Consider the following 19,532-nt stretch of genomic DNA (forward strand, 5'->3'; position numbering starts at 1 on the left):
ATTATTTTTTTAATCCCTGAGGAGCCAACCAATCCATTTGCAATCACTGTAGGCTATGCCTATTTCAGTACACAGTGAACATACAGAAATACTATGCATATTCTTCTCACTGAGATCACCTCACTACACACTGCCCTGTAAGGGGCACTCTCATGGGGGGCTGCCTTGCAGCAGCCATGTGCTTCCTGTGATGGTGCCCCACTGTACACACTTCTTTCCCACTGTGTTAAGTGCCATTGCGGCACACAGATCTGCAGGTGCAAGCTAGTGGAGAAGTAGTAGAGCAGCATGTACCAGCTCGGGCTGGCATGACAATGTATCATAGATGGTATTTGTTTTCGCACAGTTCCGGAGGTTGGAAGTCTGAGATCGAGTGAAGGCACGGCTGGGTTTTAGTGGCTTCCTTGAAGATGGTCACCTTCCTACTGTGTCCTTACATGGAGTGGAGGGTTGGGGGCAGGGAGAGACAGAGGGAGAGGGAGATATATATTTTTACATCTTTTTCCAATCATTCTACTCCATCCAAACATTGCACTAGAACTACGTATTAGTTGAGCCCCTGTAGGCGAGACAAAACAATGCAGTTGTATAAAAAAGTGAAGTACCTTTATTTCAAGGTTAGTCAAACGCTAAGAGCGAGCCTGCCATAGAAGATGGAACCCTACTGCTAATTTCATTACATCCTGATCTGTGTAATCATGGGGTTCCACTGTATTAACAAAAGCTTTCATTTATTACGCACTTGCTAAGGGACAGACCAGTGTCAGTACTTTTCATGAATTATCTTTCTTAATTCTCTTATCAGATTTATCAGCCCCCTTTTACACCAGAGGAACCAGATTCAAAGAAAGATTAATGAACATGCCCAAGGTCATACAGCTTACAAATAGAGATATAGATTTTATCCTAGGAAATCTTATGCAGAGACCATGATGGAAATGTCTCATCTGTCGCATAAAGAGATAAGGATAACATTATGCACTTAGGGAAAAAAATAAATACATAAAGTGCCCATAACAGGTAGGCTTGTTGATGGATAAATTATCTGAAAAGCACTAAGAGCTTGGCACAAGGGTTATTAACATTCAAATCCAGCTCTTGCTGCCAGCAGCAAAGTCGGGTGCCAGTGCTAGCATCTCCTTAGCAGGACCCCAGCCAATTGTAACCCTCCTGGTGCATCTGTTGGCTAATTTGCTGGATAAATTCTGCCCTGGAAGCCAGGAAATCATCTTTGAAAATGAGCTAGAAGACCTTTTCCAAAGTTTTGCAGAACTGACCAAATGGCAGAGTTTTTCAGGTGCCCATTTGTTCATTTGTGTTACAGGAAAGAATCAGGCTACAAACAAACAAACAATTGCCTATTATTTAACAGATGCCCTCCCACCATGTGATTCATGTATCAGCACAAGATACATATATGTACAGGGCTGGGGGAAGAGTCTAAAATTTAGAAATGTATCTGAAACACATAAAGTGTGACTGTTATGAAATGAAATTAAGTAAATGTTGGGAGGCATGAGATCCTTTCCAACAGCTTGAGGTATAAAGTCATTACTTTTCTATTCTTTGCATACCCAGACCCCAGAAAATCCCATATCCATTCTTATCCAAAAACCTCAAGGGCATGACCAGTCTCAAGGTATCAACCTACTTCCCAATACTAGATAAAGAGAAATAGGAGTAACCTGGTCAAACCACAAGGAAAATTTCTGTTCTGTCTCTATAGCTTTCATGGCAGACTGAGGGGGTGCCCTGCACAATCTGCTCTTGTCCACTGCTTTTTGAATGCTGTAACGGACTGCACAATGTCCCTCCAGAAGATATATTGAAGTCCTAACCACTGGTACCTGTGAATGGGAACTTATTTGGGAAGGAGGCCTTTACTGATATAACCAGTAAGAGGAGGTTGTCATGAGGTGGGGTGAGTTGATGGGTGTTCTTGTAAGAAGAAAAGACTCAGAGATACAGAGGAGAGCACTGTATGATGACCTAATCATACCTGAAGTGGGGCGTCTATACACAGGGGACACTCAAGACTGCTGGCAACACCAGAGGCCAAGAGAAAAGCATGGAATAGATTCTCCCCGAAAGCCTCAGAGTAAGCATGGCTCTTCAATGTCGATCTCAGAGTTCCAGCCTCTAGAACTATGAGAACAAATTTCTGGTGGTCAAAGCCACCGGGTTGTGACACTTCATACAGGAGCCCTAGAATACTAACTGATGCCCTGCTAATATGTTGCCCTACCAATCTAGCTCAAACTGACTTGGACCTGCTTTCTAGCTTTGTTTTGTTTTCGTTTTTGTTTTTGTTTTTGGTTTTTTTCTGGTGAAGACAACCCCACTCTCTCCAGTGTGACATGAGACATAGTCATGGTTCCTTAAGCTGTTGAACTATTTAGGATATACTCGCATTCTCAATACAACCCCCATCCAAAAAAATAGGAAGGAAACAAAGCCCTTCCTATGCGGGGCCAAGGATGGAGAAGGGTTCCCAGCATGATAAAGGACAGCCTGCTACGCCCCAGGTCAGAATGGCCTCCCTCTGGTCCTTTTGTGCCAGAGCGGCTTCAGAGTCCCAATTCCATATGCACACAATAGTTGAAAGTGCTGGTGAGCACCCTTGGTTCCCAGGCCTCACCTTGGAACTACTGAGCCAGCCTTAGACTCCTTCCTACTCTCACTCCTCTGGAACTGCAGAACTCTGCTGGCAATTTCACCAAGATTGAAGATTGCCCATGGGATACACCTGAGATAACAACCTTATTGGCTTTGTCAATGAATTCAGTCTGTTCGCTCCGACTTTCTCTGTTTCCTGACATCTATCTGGCTTCCACCATACTACCCTCTGAATGATGGGGTGCGTGCCTCACTCATCCAGTAAGGCTGAGAACAGAAAGCACAGGGCAGCATGTGCACAGGAATTTGACTATCTTTAGGGAGAGACACACACTTCTCCAATCCAGGGAGATGGAAATACATGAAGGAGCTGAGTCTTCTGTTTCAGAAACTGGGTAATTTGTACTTCTAGTACAATGGTACGTGTCCACTATTTATTAGCTGGCCTGTAGTTTGTGCTATTGAAAATTGAGAATCTTGGTTTCTAACTAGCACTACATGGCTGATGTGCATCAAAATATGTCACTCTACAAGGGATTGAGACCATGGCTCCAGGAACTTACAACTTAGATAACTGTAATTTGCAGGACATCCACTTAAATATAAATTGCCATCACATTTCTTTATAAGTGGGTTTGGATTAATCATTATAACCAGCTGGTTTTCCATGGCTAAAATGAGTATTTAAACATTTCCGTGCTCACTGTTCCATCTTTGACTTGTTATTGGTGATAGTTCTGGGCTTCAGCACTTGGTGAGAAAAGCTAAAAAGTATTGTGGCTGTTCTGTAATGATACACCTTCCAAAATGTTATAGGAAATAGGCCGAGACACTCATGAATGTAAATGCCTCTACCACCTTGTGTAAACACACTGCAGCTTTAAAAAGTGCAAGAAGGTATTAGAGTTGGGTACATTTCAATAACCAAGGGAACAAATAGAGAAAGTCTTGGTGAATGTGGTCATATTTGAACTTTGTCTTGAGGGATGATTGTATTGAGGATAAAGATATTTGATATTCCAACTGAAGGAAGAAGGTGAAAGGGGGCAGGTGGGTGTTTTGGGAACGATGAATCATGGGCCATGGCGCAATCAGGGCATGGAGAAGAGGGGAGGGTGGCGGGGAGGAAGTGGAGGTAGGGACAAATGACGAAGAACCTTCAAAGGCCCCAGGGAGTTCAGTTTGTATTTGGAAGGTAATGCTGAGCCTAGGAGAAGTAGGGCAATCAGCACAACATTTAGAAGGCAACCAGGAAGTTCTCTTTCATGGGGGGCGGAAGGGGGATATGAATTAGAAACAGAGCAAGCAATGAGGAAGTTTTGGAACTGGTCCATGTAAGTGAGAAAGAGAAACTGAACCAGCACTGCAGAAGTGAGAACAAGAGAAGGGAAGATAGACATTTGGGGAAAGAATCAGAAAACTTTATTTTCAACAATTATGTAATATGACCCTTTTGGTATTTTTCTCTTCCAGACCAGGCAGTTGAATAAAAGAGCATGCATAATAGTTGAAGGTATGTTGATGATTGACATTAATAAGATATTGTAACAATGCTTAAAATAGCATCCCAGGGTAGGAAACTAATTAGGAGTGTGTGTGATTAGAGACTCGGCATGGAAACATCATTGTTCTGTGATGGTTCCAGTGATGGTGAAGGGGATGGTACTGGAATAGGTGATTACAGAGTATCAGTGATATATCAGGCATTTGGAGTATATATTGTGGCCCTGATATTGCCAAACACTATTCTAGATGCTTATGATACATCAGGAAATAAACAGAAAAACCCTGCCTTCTTCAAGTAGATATCTGAGAACTCCTACCAAGTACCCTAAGTGCTGGATAGAAAAATAAATAATGGGCAGCCCGGGTGGCTCAGCGGTTTAGTGCCGCCTTCAGCCCGGGACTTCAGCCCGGGATCAGGTCCCATGTCGGGCTCCCTACATGGAGCCTGCTTCTCCCTTTTCCTGTGTCTCTGCCTCTTTCTCTCTCTCTCTCTCTCTCTCTCTCTCTGTGTGTGTGTGTGTGCATGTGTCTCATGAATAAATAAATAAAATATTTTTAAAAAAAGAAAAAGAAGTGACCCGTAATATCAGGAAGAGGAACTTTGGACATGGTCCTATAAAATTATGACCCTTGCTTTCTGTAACTCTTGAGCTCCTACCGTGTACCATGCCTGGAGTAACAGCTCCCCATGCACTGTTCCTTTTGGTAGACACAGGAATTCCATCCTCATGGCATGGGAAGTGGGAGTCTCATTGAGGCTGGCCCCAGTAGGCACCACATCAATGCCTGGGGACAAGATCACCACCTCAACAGGGTGTGTACTTCTGAGCTTGCCAACTGAGAGAGCTTGTTTTTATTCTCTCAGACAACTATTATTTTTCATTTTGTTTTTTTTTTAAGATTTTATTTATTCATTTGACATATAAAGAAAGAGCACAGGAAAGAGGAGCAGCAGGGAGAGGGAGAAGCTGTCTTCCCACTGAGTGGGGAGCCCTGGGATCATGACCTGCGCTGAAGGCAGACACTTAACCAACAGAGCCATCCAGGCACCCCTCAGACAATTATTTTTTTTAATTAATTAATTTATTTATGATAGTTACAGAGAGACAGAGAGAGAGGCAGAGACATAGGCAGAGGGAGAAACAGGATCCATGCACTGGGAGCCTGATGTGGGATTCGATCCCGGGTCTCCAGGATCGCGCCCTGGGCCAAAGGCAAGCGCCAAACCACTGCGCCACCCAGGGATCCCCCTCAGACAATTATTATTGATATGCCATTTAGAGAAGCAGTTGAGGATACTAATAATCATATGATTATTCTGTCATCAATGGAAGCCATAAAACCCAAGTCATCAAAGGGAAATTGACATGTTTGCCTTGACATCAGAGACGGGAGGCTGACTGCTGGTCCAGACAGGACCTTGGTGAGATTAATGAACTCAAGCTCTGGTGCACAGCCTCATATACCTAGAGAACAGAACTTAGAGGGTTTCCAGGGCTCATCTCACTCTGCAAGATGACTTCTTACCAAGCTAATGACATGATACTGGATATCAACATCTTCATTTTCATGGGAAGACATAACTGCCAAAATAATCAGTTCATTTCCTCACGCTGGGGAAATCTATTCAGGAGACCAAATCACGAGACATGAAATGATGAGAGCTTATTTAACATGGGCAGAGATTCTGTGATGCATCTGGTGTTCGACATTTTATTTATGCCATCGCGTTTCACTTGAACAAGGACCCTGCGAGCTGAAGTACCTGAGTTTGTGGAGTTTCTCTGCCTTTTCCAGAGTGGCTGTGTAGCAGAACTAGAACTTGAACACACCTCCATCTGTCCACAAAGCAGTTCTCATAATGCTCCATTCTGAACATTTAAAATCTTCTTGGAGTTCCTTGATTAAGACGCTGAATTTTTTTGAAGGGTATTTTTCACTCTTTCAGAGTGGGGGACAGAAATGCAGGGTGATTGAGAACATGGAGTCCAAAGTCAGAGTGTGGTTCTGAGCCTGGTCCTGCTTCCTGCATGGCTGATATTGGCAAATTAGGTCAACACTTAACAGAAGTGCTTTTACTATAAAAATGGGAGAAATTATAGCAAAGTGTCTGTCATATGGAAAGCAATCAATAAATATTAATTATTGTTTGCTTTTATACCCAGACTAGTTGTCCATTGTTTTTGAGGGGATATTTATGAGAACCAATGTTGGCCATGTTGAATAAAATAATTCTTCCTTCAGATAATCACTACACATGCTGGCTTCTTCTCCACTTATTTGTGTGTGTGTGTGTGTGTGTGTGTGTGTGTGTGTGTTTCTCAAGGTTTTACACACACTCTGTCATTTTCCTCCTATATCTTTACTTCAGAAAGTTGTATTATGACACAATTCCATGCTGTGAATTTCACTTTCTGGAATCTGGGTCAGTCCATGTCACTTCATCAGATGTGGGTGTTTCTTGGATGTCCCCGGCAGCCAGAGGGCCCAGTCACCTCCCAGGGCAGTGCCCTCTGATTGTTGCTGGTTACACTATAGGAGCCTCTAAATTGTGTGGACATTCTCATACACAAAAAACACATGGGAAGTTAGAAAGAGCAGGGAATTTATGATCCTCCCCTGAAAGACTGAGATACTAAGACTTATGTAGAAGCAGGCCACTTGTCAGCAACTTGCTCTGGGTCATCATTCATTAGATTTGGAAGCACTCCTCCATACATGATCTGGGTGGCTTACAGAACAGCCTTGTGAGACAAGACATATAGGCATAGTCAACCCCATCTCAGAAGATGTATTGTCTGTCTCTCTGTTCTCATTCATTTGAGGAATATAAATAATAGTGAAAGGGAATATAAGGGAAGGGAGAAGAAACGTGTGGGAAATATCAGGAAGGGAGACAGAACACAAAGACTCCTAACTCTGGGAAACGAACTAGGGGTGGTGGAAGGGGAGGAGGGCGGAGGGTGGGGGGGAATGGGTGACGGGCACTGAGGGGGACACTTGACGGGATGAGCACTGGGTGTTTTTCTGTATGTTGGTAAATTGAACACCAATAAAAATTAATTTATTAAAAAATAAAATAAAATAAAATCAATTCCCAATGGGATCCCTGGGTGGCGCAGCGGTTTAGCGCCTGCCTTTGGCCCAGGGCGCGATCCTGGAGATCCGGGATCCAATCCCATGTCGGGCTCCCTGTTTGGAGCCTGCTTCTCGCTCTGCCTGTGTCTCTGCCCCTCTCTCTCTCTCTCTCTCTCTCTCTCTCTCTCTCTCTGTGTGACTATCATAAATAAATAAAAATTAAAAAAAAATAAAAAAATAAAATCAATTCCCAAAGGGATAAAATTCATTCTCCAAACTGGCACCATGGATTGGTCTCTGCCTGCCTGCCCAATTCATCACTCATGACACGCTGCCCCATTTCTATGGGCCACTCACACAGAATTGCTGGTAGTGCCCCACTGCCTATCTACCTGACCCTACTCACCCCCGTAGACCACCTTCAGGAATTCCCCTCAATGCACATACATGCACAGACAGCTAGTTCTCAGCTGCTCTGCTCTCATGGCCCCTCTTTGTGTACCCTTTTGTGTACCTTTTCACCAAGTAACTCTGCCCCCCCTTTTTAGGTAAGATATAGATAGATAGATAGATAGATAGATAGATAGATAGATAGATATAACAGACCTTATTTTAAAAAAGGAAAGTTTTAGATTTATAGAAAAATTGAGCAGATACTATGGAATTTCCCTTTCCATCTCCCTTGAGTTGTTGTCCTTATCATTACCATCTTACGCTGGTGTGACGCACTTGTGACACTTAACGAGCCTGTATTACTACAGTATTATTAACCAAAGACCATACTTCTCTTTATGCCATGAGGTTCTATGGTGTTATTTGTTTTGTTTTGTTTTGCTTTGTTTCATTTTTTTAGAGAGAGAGATTGAGTGCAAGTGGGCGAGGATCGAGGAGGAGCAGGGGGAGAGATAGAATCTTAATCAGGCTCCACAAAGTGGGGCTTGATCTTATGACCCTGAGATCATGATCTGAGCCTAAATCAAGAATCAGATGCTTAACCAACTGATCCACCCAGGCACCCCAGTTCTATAGGTTTTGACAAATGCATGTTATGAATCTACCTGGACAATATTACACCCCCAAAATCTCTGCTTTGTTTGTTCATCCTTTGTCTTTTCCATAGAACTCCTGGAGACCCTTGATCTTTTTACTCTCTATAGTTTTGCCTTTTCATGGATGGATATAGCCCAGTTGGCTTAGATACTCAACTATTGAAGGACATCTGAGCTGTCTCCAGTTTGTAGTGATTTATAAATAAAGTGCATGTAAACATCTGTGTGTAGGTTTTTGCATGGACATAAGTATTCAAATCATTTGAAAAAATACCTAGGAGCACAATTGCTGAATCATATGTTGACTATGTTTAGTTTTATAAAAAAAAGTCACTGTATTCCAAAATGGCTGTGCCAGTTTGCATTTCTACCACAATGAATGAGAGCTCCTTTTGCTCTGTATCCTTGTCAGCATTTGGTGTTGTCATTTTTTAAATTTTAGTCATTTAAATATGTATGTCTGTCTTGGTTTACTTTGCATTTCCCTAATTATATATGATATTTAGCATCTTTTTCAGATGCTTACTTGCCATCTGTATATCATCTTTGATGAGGTGTCTGCTCAGATCTTTTGCCAATGTTTTGACTTGGATGTTTGTTTTCTCATTTTTGAGTTTTAAGAGTTCTTTGGATATTTTGGATACAAATCCACTATCAAAAATGTGCTTTGTAAATATTTTCCCCTAATAAGAAGTATTTTTAATGCTATCTTACTGTTTCCTATTTAACTTTAACAATTGTCATTTATGAAATTATACTGTTCTACTAAAAGAAGTAAATAAAAAAAAGTAGTTCAGAAGTGCTGTCCTTATCCCTGAGACCTCATTCCTTTCTCTCATTCCCCAAAAGCTGTTACTAGGAAGCTCTTCCTACTTCTGCTTAAAATTCAAATCAGTGCTCTCTGCTCCCAGAAACTATAACAATTTTGACCATTACCATCTGACATGGGGTGAGCACACAGTAAAGAGGTTTGACCAATATTGTTGAATAAATGAATTTGTTCAAAATATTTAATATATTAAACTAGTCTTGGATATATAGATATGTATATATATTCCTTGATAGATATGTATAGGAGACTTGATATTCTGCTACTGCAGACTACTTTTAAGACTCATTCAGGGATTTAAATTCTATCTCAAACTGTCACAAATTAATAAAATATACAAAAAAGAGAGAACATTAATATACCTAATCTAAAAATTGCCTTACATATACACATGAAACATTAAGAATTTTGACCAGGTACTCGATCACAAATAAATATCAATAAGTTTGAAATAACTGAGATACAGTTCATATTCTCTGAGCACAATAAAATCATAAATGAATCCTAAAAATATAAAGAAACAAAATAACCTATAACCATTACAAATTAGAAAAAAAAAAAGCAAAACTACTCACAACTAAATGACTTAGAAGTTCTCCAAAATTTGCACATATGTTAATCATGGGATAGAGAAACTGACAGTTAATATTTCTTTTTTTTTTTAATACCTACCCTTTGCTTCAACATGGATAGAACTGGAGGGTATTATGCTGAGTGAAGTAAGTCATTCAGAGAAGGACAAACATTATATGGTCTCATTCATTTGGGGAATATAAAAAGTAGTGAAGGGGAATAAAGGGGAAAGGAGAGAAAATGAGTGGGAAATATCAGTGAGGGTGACACAACATGACTCTTAACTCTGGGAAACGAACAAGGGGTGCTGGAAGGGGAGGTGGGCAGGGGGATGGGGTGACTGGGATGAGCACTGGGTGTTATGCTATATGTTGGCAAATCGAAATCCAATAAAAATATGCAAAAATAAATAAATAAATAAAAAGTCTTTTTTTAAGTAACTTTTTAAAGATTTTTTAAAGATTTATTTATTATTTATTTATTTATTTATTTATTTATGATAGAGAGAGAGAGAGAGAGAGAGAGAGAGAGAGAGAGAGGCAGAGACACAGGAAGAGGGAGAAGCAGGCTCAACGCAGGAGCCCAACGTGGGACTCCATCCCAGGTCTCTAGGATGACACCCCGGGCTGTAGGCAGTGCTAAACTGCTGCGCCACTGGGGCTGCCCACAAATAAATAAATAATCATCTTACTGAAGATGGTGTTTGGTCAGTTTGCCTAAGTTATAGATTATTACAAATCAGTTTTTCATCATGTTACACTTAAAAGAAGAGGTTTAGGATATCTCAGGAGTTTTCCAACTTATTTCTTGAAAATATTTATTCTCAGGTTCTTCAAAGGTGCCCCAGAGGCTGATATGATGAGCAGCCACACTGGCTGGTCACCAGGAGGACCCTTCTCAATATAAGAATGATTGGACTCCATACAAATAGGCTCCTAACTCAAAATGATTGAAACATAAAGGAAGGTGCTATTGCTATAATTTAAGTCCAAGGGCAATGTGGCACTTCATGGTTGATTGACTCAGTGATTCAATGATATCATCAGGGACCAATGCATTATTTTTTTTTCTCTTCATATTGCCATGAACTACATGGCTTCACTCTTAGTCTTAAAGTTTGCTGAAACAATACCATGAGTCACATACAAACACTAGGTTCAAGGTAAGAAAGAAGAGTGCTTCATGTTTGGTTTCTCTACTAGACATAAAGAAACTTTCCCCAGAAGCCTCCATCAACCTTCACTGTGTGAACTGGGCGTACTCCAAGTACACCTGCAGACAGCATAGGGTTAGCTTCCATTGAGGCACATTGCTGTTGATACTGAGTAATTGCTTCACGGTTCACCTACAAATGAAACACTAGTGAGGCTGTGTGTAAATGTGTCCACTTAAGGTTTCATTTGAATAAAAAAAAAAGCAGCCTTAAAAAAATAAGTAGGGAGACTACTGGCTTTATCTCAGAAATTATCCTCAATTAGTCTGCAGTGCATGACTATGCATACCTCAGGATTGTGTGAGACAATATATTTTAAGCTCCATGTAAGGGCTGGCACTAGACAGTGGTGGATTCTAAATTTGTTTCTAGGTCCTTGTTGCCTCAATTGGAACCTTACCTACTCCTTGTGCCATTGCTTCTGGGGCTCTTGGCAAAAAGAACATTTCCCTTTCCACATGAAGGAGTTGGAAGCCAACAGAACAAAGGGTACAACTGTGAGGGTGGAGAATCCGGAGAACGGAGTGCACAGTGACCCAGATGGCGAGAAGAAAGACAAGGTGGCTGTCCCAGTGAGAGCTGGGGCAGGGGTGGGCTAGAATGGGCCACACATCCAAGGTCATGTCACTGAGTCACACTTGGGATTCTTGCATTAACATGGCTATAAATAACATCCATGCCTCCAGCAAGTTCCCCATCCATAAGTGTTTCTAACCTTCTCCATCCAAAAATAAATATATAGCTTTATAAAGCATATGGTCTAGAACCCCAGAATCCAAGCTTATTGTTCATCTGGACAATCTTTCTACCCTAATTCTTCATTTTCCAAACAATGAGCAAGGAAGATTCCTCATTATTCTATTTTTCATTGATGTTTACGAAGGAAAGTGAAATTGACCTTTATCATTCATGATTATGAAATTTCAAATACTCATAGAATATAACAGCTGGAATTAAGGGCCCTTAGAAATCACGCAGCCTGGTTCTCATTTTACACACGAGGAATATAAAGGCAGTGAGTTTAAATAAACTATCAAAAATACAATGCTACAATACTAACTTGATGAGCCAAAGCTAGAGTCAGAGATTCCTGTTCTCCACCTGGAACTCTGTCCACCTCAACTACATGGGATTCACATTGTCAGTCAGAGGGACCTATAACATTTTAGCTTCTAGCTTGACTTCCCTGATCACTCCTTCATACAACACCATTGTGGGCTGATCCTGAGATCTCAGCCTGGATTTGGTAAGTGTGGCAAAGTTCTTAAAGAAATCAAGATAAACTAAGTTCTGGAATAGGTTTATTAATATGGGGTTAGAAAGAAAGGATATCCCAGCCAGAGTCAACAGCTTGAGTCAAGTCCCCAAAAGGAAAAGTTTGTGAAAAATCAGCTGCTTTAGTGTGATTGGAGTGGGGGCCAGAGGGAAGGGGTGATGAGATGGATATATCCTAAATGAACCATTTTGGTCAAAATGCAGTACATCACATTTGGCCTAAATCATCCCTAAGCACTGGGTGTTATTCTATATGTTGGCAAATTGAACAGCAATAAAAAATAAGTTTATTAAAAAAGCAGAAAAATAAAAAATAAAATAAATAAATCATCCCTAAGGTTTGTTTACATGATCACTTTTGTCAAGCATAGGGTCAAAACAGTTTTCAATGTAAACTGTCACATAATAATATGAGATGGCAGAAGACAGAAAAGTAGATTAATATCGACACCTTAATCAAAGCAAATTAAAAATTAAATTCATGTTAAAAAAAAATAAAATAAAATTCATGTTAAGCCATACAAACTGCCAGAAACTGTTTCATTTCCTGAGGAAAATTCCTTTTTTGCGAAATTCTATTTTTTAAACTCTAGTATATTTAACATACAGTGTAGGTTTCAGGCATACAGTATAATGATTCAACAATTCCATACATGACTCAGTGCTCATCCTGATACCCGTGTTCTTCATCCCCGTCACCTATTCCACCCATCACCCCCCCCACACCTGCCCCCTGGTAAGGACCAATTTGTTCTCTGTAGTTAAAGAGTCTGCTCTTTGTCTTCTTAAAGGAAATTCTTAAATTTAAATTACCTTGTTTACTAACAAGGTAAACATGATAGGAATTGAAAGGTATCAGACTTTGTTAATATTTTTGAAGAGTTGTAGCATATTTTTTATCATTTCTTAAAGATTTTATTTATTTCTTCATGAGAGACAGAGAGAGAAGCAGAGACAGAGGAATCAGGCTCCTTGTGGGGAACCTGATGGGGGACTTGATCCCAAGACCCTGAGATCTTGATCTGGGCCAAAGGCAGACACTCAATCACTGAGCCACCCAGGTGCCCCTATAGCATATATATTTTTTAAGATTTTATTTATTTATTCATGAGAGACACAGAGGGAGAGAGAGAGAGGCAGTGACACAGGCAGAGATAGAAGCAGGCTCCCTGCAGGGAGCCGGACATGGGACTCAATCCCGGGACTCCAGGATCACGCCCTGGGCCAAAGGCAGGCGCTCAACCACTGAGCCACCCAGGCGTCCCCCTATAGCATATTTTAAAGGTAATTCTCTAACGACAATAGGCATTTTAGGAAACTTCATGAGAATTTAATGTAGATTGTGACCATGTAACACTGTCAAATGTTGATAACTTCGTGAGGCCAAGTTCATATACAACTTCACAAATTAAGTTTTTTCCCTTGGAACTGGGGTGATACTCTTTGACTCTTTAACCCCTATCAACACTCTTGATGGGACCTATGAAAGAGCCACAGATTTCCCAAATAGATAATAAGCTGCTCAATTACTAAGCCCTGTTTCTTGACCTCCTCTCCACATGAACCCAGGTGCTTGCAGCAGCATGCCTCTGAGCATCTGAAAGGCCCCAGGTAAGACCTATCAAAGGGAGGTCAGGGAAAGTGCCCCGGGACCAGGTGGGCACTGTTGGTTTTAGTCATGGGGGAGGAGCCAGGGGTACAGAAGGAGAAGACTGAGCCCTTCCTCATCTTGGTGGGTGGGGGCTGTAAGGCCATTTGCCTCAGTAGCTCTGTTCAGCAAGAATGGGTGCTGCGGGGTGCTTGGCCCTGCTGCGGGTACTGGGTTGGCTTGGAGAGGGCCTGTATGGTTTTTCAACAGGGCAAAGTTCCTGCTTTTTCTTTATGTTCTTTCTCTGGCTGGCTCCTCCCTGAGCCTGCTCTAACTAGAGGTTTCTATTTTCTATCTCCCTCTAACCAATGCAGGGGAAGACACAGAGGCCTCCTGGCTCTTTCTCTGAGGGGCTGTGGCTCTCTAAGGTCTGCTGCTGACCTCTCCCCAGAGGAAGTCTCCTTTCTCCTGAAGCCCCCACTTTATCTTCAGCAAAGGGACTCTGAGAATGACGTGTCTTTAGCTCAGTGAGCCCAGGTGACATCCAAGTTTCCCTTACTGGAAAAGAGGCAGAAAGGACATAATCTCCTAATGCTCGAGAACATAGCAGACCTGAGTCTGGGGGATTTGCCGTGGAAGCCAAGGCATGGGGTGGGGACATAAGGCTGCCATGGAGCCTGGGAAACCGGCTGTGGGAGTTCCGTGCAGGGAAGCCTTAGCCGGGGGGGGGGGGGGGGCTTCTCATCTGTCTTCAATGAGGAAGCAAGCATGGCTGGGCTCTCTACAGACTGTAGAATTAAGAGGAAAACAGTATCTTACCTGTTAATGGGAAGACTGGGCTACACTTCCTGCTCTCTCTTCTGCATGGTGGGTGGTAGCTGTCCCTTCAGTGCCTAGAAAATAGCACCTGGAACTTATTAAGTCTCTAAGTGATCCCTTTTGTAGTCGAGGATTAAATAGCCGCCACTGCAATCTTCTCTAACCTTTATGAAGCCTTAATAAGGTCCGAGAGTTCAGCTTCAGCCATCAATGGTGGCTGATCAGCTGTGGGAGCTACGTGGCCTCTAAAGTGGCAGTGATAGGCTTGAAAACTTGGGTTCTTAATTCAACTGGTTAAGTAGCTCCTTACAAATAAAGGAACCTGGACCAAAGTAGAACAAGATACACCTGTGGCACATGGGCAGCCGCTAGTACTGTTATTCTCTCAAACTTGCACAACTAAGCTCCTCTACCAATCCCTAAATAGATTGGTAGTTGCATTCTGCTACCTTGGGCCTGGGGTCCAAAGTGCGGCAGCCCCATTGCCTAATTCTACTTCAATCTTGGATCTGGTCAGCCCTTCCTCCTGTGATCTCAGCAATGCTCATTAGCCCTGTAAGGCTGTAGGGATGAGCTACACCTGGGTGCCCCCATCTTGGCTGAGGACTGCAGCCTCTCTGTGCGGGGTATTGCTGCTCCTCCCAGACCTGTCACTTCCCCTTAGTGGGGGGTGGCGGCAGTCTGAAACCAGACTGCTGAGCAGAGGGAAGGTTTGAGACTAGGAGCATGTAGGCTAGGATGGCAGGAGACCGAACTGCTCTCGGGTTGACCCGATGTTGTCCTCAGGCAACAACTTGAGGACTTGAGAATGGGGTGGAATATATCTCCTCTCTAGACTGACTCTGAACTGCAGGGACCATGGTGCCTTCTGGAGCTGACCTGGGTCAGTATAAAGTGTCCCTTAAGAGTGTAGAACCTGAATCTGACCTCACAGCATGACAGGCCAGCAAGTTGAGACCAGGTGTCAGGGTGAAGAAAGTGATGTTGTTCAGACTCTGGTCCTGAAGACCCTCTCGCCATCTCTGCAGGCACAGGTATCTTGATGGAGATAGAACTAAAGGAAAAGCGGGCCACAGCCGTCCCTGGGCTTGAGTAGTTAGAGGCCCTCAGCTGGAGCTAAGGATGGTGCTGGTTCGCTTTCCAAATGCAGCATGTTCTGTCTTCATTCGGTGCCTCCATTAAGACCTAAAAGGCCCCTAGTTCCCCTGCCTGCTTGCTGTGTGTTCACAGATCTAGCCTGGAATAGCAAGGGAGGGAGCCCAGACCCCTTGAACAACTGGGGCGCTGTCAAGTCCATCTGCCTCTCCTCTGCTGGAGGGTGCAGACCTGAGGGTTTGTGGAAGAACGCATGGACTCCCATCCCCTCTACATCTTGTGTTGCTAATACTTCATGACCCACCAGACCCCTTACAATTGTAGATCTACTGGAAGTGTGTGCTCAAAGGCTCTTTGCTGAGGGTAGATGTGCTTAAGTCTGGGAGCCACAGAGCCAGAGTAGTAGAGGCCTTTAGCCCCATCACTGGCTCAGAGCTGAATTTTTCAGAGTTCTGACCTAGCCTGTTCTCCTAATCAGGACGATCCCACTTTGTTCTCTCCCCCACTCCCCACCCTCATCCTGATCATGTCGGGTTTTGTCCATGAGAACTACTATACTAAACATGCCACTTTTCGTGGTTCTAACAAGGTGAGTGTAGGACCTATCTAAACCATAGGGGGAACGGATCATGGACAGTAGCTCAGCCTCAGCTTTTCTCACACAGCAATGAGGCTGAGCCACAGAAGGACCAGAGAACACCAAGGCTTTCACTCGGGCAATTCTTAAGTCTAGACAGGATCTGATAACAATGGAGACGAATTTACTTGGACCAAAGGACTCTTAATGCTCACAGTTCCAGTTAGTGACCATTGTGATTTCCTGAGACCCTACGTCCCCCTGGATTTGCCTTAACTTCCTAAATAGGTATGCATTTTCTGTTCATGCAGGAAGCTCTTTGCCATAGTGAGCCTTGTCTCCTCACCTTGACTTTTGTTAATCTAACAGATGCATGGTCCTGTCTTGGAATATTGCAAAGCATCTCCAACTCCATAGCAGCTCAGTCATCAAGGGGTAAAGACATGTTCAAGACAGAAGGAAGTCCAGATAGACTTAGTCCCTCCCCACTACCATGCTAGTTGAGTATCCTGGGGGAACCATGGCCTTGGGACACAGGTGACCTGGGATGGTCTGGGCAAGCTCCCAGAATCTCAAGAGCCCTATAGTGGAATAGCTGAGGGAGAAGGTGGATGAGATGCCAAAAGTGCAGTTCCTGCCTCCACCCCCAACCCAGGCCCTAAGAGGCAGGGTGCTCCTTGTGGAGAATACCTCAAGCATGACCTCCTGATGTTTTTCCATCCATGAACAGGCCCCTCATCCAGTGACTGTTCCTGTGTCCCTGCCTTACTTTGTCAGTTTGGTTCCCAGCTAGAGTGACTCCATACTTTTTTTATTCCATCTGGCCTGAGGACAGGAAGGACCAGAGGTGTCCAGGGGTACTAGAAGTATGGCCTGGAAGAGAAGGAGACAATGTGCAACTCAGAAAACCCTGGAACAAAATGCCGGTCAATTTCCCTAAAACTTAAATTCAGTTAACATAACGTACTACTAATTTCATGGGGAATATAAAAAATAGTGAAAGGGATCACAGGGGTAAGGGGAGAAAATGGGGGGGGGGGAATCAGAGGGTTGACAGAACATGAGACTCCTAACTCTGGGGTTAGTGGAAGAGGTGGGTAGGGGGTGGGGTAACTGGGTGACGGGCACTGAGAGGGGAATGGACGGATGAGCACTGGGTGTTATGTTGGCAAATCGAACAATATACAAAAGTGTACTCGTTTCAGAGGTAGTTCAGGGACTCCTCAGTTGCCTAGAACACCTAGTGCTCCTCACATTACGTGCCCTCCTTCACGCCAATCCCCTTCCCCACCAGCAACTGTTTCATAGAGTTGAGTCTTCGGATTTCATCTTATTTTTTCCCCTCTTCCCTTTTGCTCCTGTTTTTCTTAAGTTGCACATGAATGAAATCTTACTGTCTTTTCACTTAGCATAATATCCTCTAGTTCCATCCACATTGCAAACCGTAAGATTTAATCTGGAATAATCCATTGTGTATATAGACCACATCTTTATCCATTCACCAGTTGATGGACTTCTGGACTCTTCCTGTAGTTTGGTTATTGTGGATATTGTTGCTATAAACAATAGGGTGCAGGGGCCCCTTCAGATGATCCTTGCACTGTTCTGGATACTTAAATCATCTCTTTGAAATCCTGGGAGCATCTCCTGTCTCAGGCTTATTCTATGGAGCTCATCTTTGAGGACCAGGGGCTCCTTTTCCTATACGTGTATGGTCTTGCAGTGGCTCTTAAGAGCCAGCTGGCCTTGCTATTCACATATGGTTCAGCATGTCACAGGGACATAATGACTGGGGGGCGGGGCTGGAGCTTGCTCCCCACAGGTGGCTGATTCTACTCTGGCCAGCACCGAATAAGATGCCTTGCTAAAGTTGACCTTTTAGGAAATTGGGAAGGTGATCTTATTTGAAACTACAACTTGGTGGACCTGTGTATCTTCAGTCGAATATTCCTTTCCCATAACCTGGGCTTTTCTGATAAGCCTGTCTCTCAAGAGGGGTGCCACTAGCTGGAGGGGGGGGTTGTGTGTAAACCATTCTTGCTGAAACAAGCCTGAGGTGGGAATGTGAAGCTCCTCCACAGGCAGCATCCAGGCCCGTCCTCTCCTTACCCACTTCTATGCATTGCACTGCAGAACCTTCTCCAGGCTACTCCCAACTGACACAGGCCCTATTATAGATCTTTAGGATGGAGCCATAAAAAGTGGAAGACTCCCCCTGTCTTAGATCCTCTAATAAGCAGACGTTTACAATAAAAACCAGGACCGGGTGTGTGAGAAGCACTTTGATCTTCCTTTCCCTAACATGAGCTGTGTCCTCTGAGCTCTTCTCTCAAATCCAGATCCTCTTGGTCATCTTTGTATGCATCCAGTCTTGTCAAAGCTTCGTCAGCAACTTCTCCACAAGCTAGTAGCTGACCCGCCAGTCTAGCTTCTAGTGGAGTCCAACTAGCCCTGCCTTGCAAGGATTTTTGTCTCCATGCACATTATCCCTCCCATAGCACACGTCTCCAGGAAAACCGACCACAAAGCAGCCAGTGAAGAATCTATAGTTTTGATGGGACCATAACTCTCCTGTTCCTAACAGAACATGGGATTATCCACTTTCCCCTCCAGCATTGTGCTTGATGCAGAAGATTAGCTAGTGATATGGGAAAGATAATAGTGAATATTTCACTTTTAAGCTTTATCACACAAGCATTCTCCCCTGGGCCTTCCAGAACTATCCTGTACCATATTTGAAGGTCTCTAGTTCCTGAGGGATCTCAACTGCAAACTTGCAGTCCCTGAGTCCAGGCAAGACTAGAAGGCACAGGTATCTCTAATACTGCAGCTTCCATTCCAGACCACCATGATAAATTGAGGCACTACTGTAACCTATGGCTTTCCAATACATAAAGTGAGGTCTAAACCGTAGTCCCAAGTGTGTGATAGTGGGTCTAAATGCATACTCTAAATGGCTAAAAACTAAGCACTGAGCTTTCAGTGAGACCATCTTGATGGTGGAAGGTCTTGCCTTGATGGTGGCTGAAGGCTGGGGTGTCTAGCAAGGTCTTAAGAGGACAGTGAAGCTTGCCACATCGATTCTTTCAGTTTTTCTCATGTGTGATGCTGCTGGATAGCCTTCTACCCCCAGTAGAAGTTCCTTCAGGATTGGACCAATCCTCTCCATCCCTGATGCTGCTTTATCAACTAAGCTTATGGAATATTCTAAATGCTTTATTTTTTGAAAAGTCTCTTCTCCCAAGCAAGAAGTCTCCACAGTAGGTTTAGTCTTCAGTAAACCATGTCCTAGACAGATATGCTGTCACCCAGGC

The sequence above is a fragment of the Vulpes lagopus genome, chromosome 10, assembly GCF_018345385.1.
Source record: "Vulpes lagopus strain Blue_001 chromosome 10, ASM1834538v1, whole genome shotgun sequence".
Classification (NCBI taxonomy): Eukaryota; Metazoa; Chordata; class Mammalia; order Carnivora; family Canidae; genus Vulpes; species Vulpes lagopus.